We start from the raw sequence: 3,468 nt of genomic DNA on the forward strand, positions 1-3,468 counted from the left end.
GAGTTATGAAAAATGTTAATACCTTGGAGAATGTAAAAGGAATTTAAAGTAAAATCAAGTCATTTTCATCTTTTTACCATGTTGCTTTATTTAACATTTCTCACTTGCCCCCAAGGCAATAGCACAATAGTATACAGTATAACAGTTTACTCAAGAACATAAAAACAATTGCTCAGCTTACATAAATATGCAATATCAGAAAAGAAAATTCAGCTAACAATTGTATGTATGTGTGAGTTTCTCTGTTTTTTCATCAATCAAATAAACAATCATCTCTCATCTAAATCTGACGATGGAGTTGACTTTGGTGGAAAGCGAAGGTGATTGCAGATTGCTTATTGCTGAAGGCTGTCCTAATCTGTCCAACACACAATCCAATCACATTTGAGAGGGAAACAACAAATTTAGGGTTTCCGAGATTTTTCTTTTCTCCTTTTATTTTTTATTGTTTAGAAGAAGTAACGGGTACTCACGGTTATGGATAGAAATGTAGCGGAGTAAAGAGTACAATATTTGTCTCTCAAATTTACTTGAGTAAAGTCATGAGTACTCCCCAAAAATGATACTCGAGTAAAGTACAGATCCCTCAAAATTGTACTTAAGTACTGTACTCAAGTAAATGTACTCCGTTACTGTCCGGCTCACCACCAGACAACTGTTCTGCAACTGTGTTTCTGTTCTGTTGATGTTCTTCAGCAAATTAAATACAGTTTTCTGTCAAACTTGAGCTGGGGTATTCTCTCCCACTGACCTGAAATATACTTTAACCCAGGAGTGAAAGTGATGCTCATTCATGGATCTTGGCATTACCGTTCTTAGCACACACACACGCACACGCGCACGCGCACACGCACACGGAGACACACACACACACACACACACACACACACACACACACACACACACACACACACACACACACACACACACACACACACACACACAGCCTCTTAAATATCCCTTATTCTGTGCATATTATTCTGGCCGGCCGTGATATTACATTTTCATGCTCAGTCGCCCCAGTGTCGGAACTGGGGTCTTGTTTTACACACGCGGCTGGTGAATGCTGCGTCAGGCTTCCTCAGCGATGCCGATATGATTGCTCTCGCCCCCCCGCAGTCCGAGGATGCGTACGTTCTGAACCTGCAGGAGGTCGGCCGCGGCCCGCGCGTCAGCTAATTGCTACGCTGGAAGCTTGACGCATCGCTAAGTCCAAACAATGACCTCAGCAGGGGCTAACATTCACCTGGCATGCTGCGCTGCTAACAGTAAGTAAGCACCGAGAGGGCGGTGTGAACGCACCGGGGCCCGGCCTGTCGTGTTCTACTACGGAAATCACCGGATTAACATTAACAAACCGCACAGCTATTAGGCTACGTCATGAGAGCGTGTGTGTGTGTGTGTGTGTGTGTGTGTGTGTGTGTGTGTGTGTGTGTGTGTGTGTGTGTGTGTGTGTGTGTGTGTGTGTGTGTGTGCGTGCGTGCGTGTGCGTGTGTTAGTGAGGGTGTGCGCATGAGTTTGTGTGTGTCAGTAAGTGTGTGCGCATGAGTTTGTCTGTCAGTGAGTGTGTGCATATGTTTGTGTGTGTCAGTGAGTGCGTGCGCATGTGTTTGTGTGTGTCAGTGAGTGTTTGCGCGCACACTAGCCCCAAATGTGATGAGAGGCGGACATTTAATTAAAAGAAAACAACAACGTCAATGTTAAGACACCGATATCGCACGCCACAAAGTGCGACTAATCACAAAAAGGAGCCAATGAACTCGCACGAGGATGCAGTTCGCGTAGAAACGTGTCCCCCGTCTAATTTGTGGGAGCTGATGTGAAGCCTTCCGAGGTGCATTCTTAGTTCTAACAGCTGTTTGTGATTTGTCTGATTTGTTTGCGTCCTTGTCCTTGTTGGGAGGAGATGGCGTGAATGACTATTTTCCATTTAGCTGGTGGCAGCTATCCATTTTCTCACAGAAGCTGTTCAAGCAATTTTTCCTTCCTTTTATTAAGCGCAATAAACAATGTAATAGCACCGGTTTTGTTCTTCTTTGCACGTGCACACACAGACACCCACACACACACATATACAAAAGTCACAAATGCACACACAGACACATAATCTAGATAGACACACGCACACACAGGCACGGACACACAAACTCATACGCATGTACATTCACATACAAACAAACACACACGTGGCCCAACTGTGTCACACACACACACACACACACACACACACACACACACACACACACACACACACACACTGCCACACCAACCCATACACACACGCACACATACCAACACATACACCTACACACACAAACACACACCAGCACATATACACACACACACATACATCCCTCCAGCCCCCCCCCCCTCCCACACACACACACATACACACAAACACACACACACACACACACACACACACACACACACACACACACACACACACACACACACACACACACAGACACACACGCACACACCTCTCTTAGCTCCTCTGTTTCTCCAGCAGTCAGCAGCCATTGCGGATGTGAGCGGGGCAGCACCAGAGAACCAGAACAATGTCCAGCCTGTTCCAGAGGCTTTCCTCGCTGATGTCACCCGGGTGTTTAAAAGAAGCTAAACATAGGGTGGCTGCAACAAGTTAATTGTATGAAAGCCACATTGTAGCGGTCAGGGTGAGGTAATGGATGGGCGGCATAGCCCTAACCAACCAATCCTGTGATTAGAAAGGGTTTATACTGGAACTATGGGGGGGAGTGGTGATGGTGTAGGAGGGGGCGGTGGTGGAGGGGGCGGTTGTGGTGATGGTGTAGGGGGTGATGGTGGTGGTGATGGTGCTGGTGGTGATGGTGATGGTGGAGGAGGTGGTTGTGTAGGAGGTGGTGGTGGTGGTGGTGATGTCGGTGGTGTTGATGGTTCAGGAGGAGGTGGTGGTCGTGATGGTGATGGTGGTTGTGGTGGTGTAGGGGGTGATGGTGGTGGTCGTGATGGTGATGGTGGTTGTGGTGGTGTAGGGGGTGATGGTGGTGTTGATGGTGTTGGTGGTGTTGGTGATGATGTAGGGGGTGATGGTGGTGGTGGTGTAGGGGGTGATGGTGGTGTTGGTGGAGGAGGTGGTGGTGCTGGTGGTGGTGGTGATGTCAGCGGTGTTGATTGTTCAGGAGGAGGTGGTGGTCTTGATGGTGATGGTGGTTGTGGTGGTGTAGGGGGTGATGGTGGTGGTGTTGGTGATGATGTAGGGGGTGATGGTGGTGGTGGTGGAGGAGATAGTGTTGGTGGTGTAGGGGTTGATGGTGGAGGTGGTGTTGGTGATGAAGTAGGGGTGATGGTGTTGGTGGTGTAGGGGGTGATGGTGTTGGTGGTGTAGGGGGTGATGGTGGTGGTGGTGTTGGTGGTGGTGATGGGGATGTTGGAGGAGGTGATTGATGGTGGTGGTGGTGTAGGGGTTGATGGCGGTGGTGGTTG

This window comes from Gadus morhua, chromosome 16 (genome assembly GCF_902167405.1).
Source record: "Gadus morhua chromosome 16, gadMor3.0, whole genome shotgun sequence".
In the NCBI taxonomy this organism is placed as follows: domain Eukaryota; kingdom Metazoa; phylum Chordata; class Actinopteri; order Gadiformes; family Gadidae; genus Gadus; species Gadus morhua.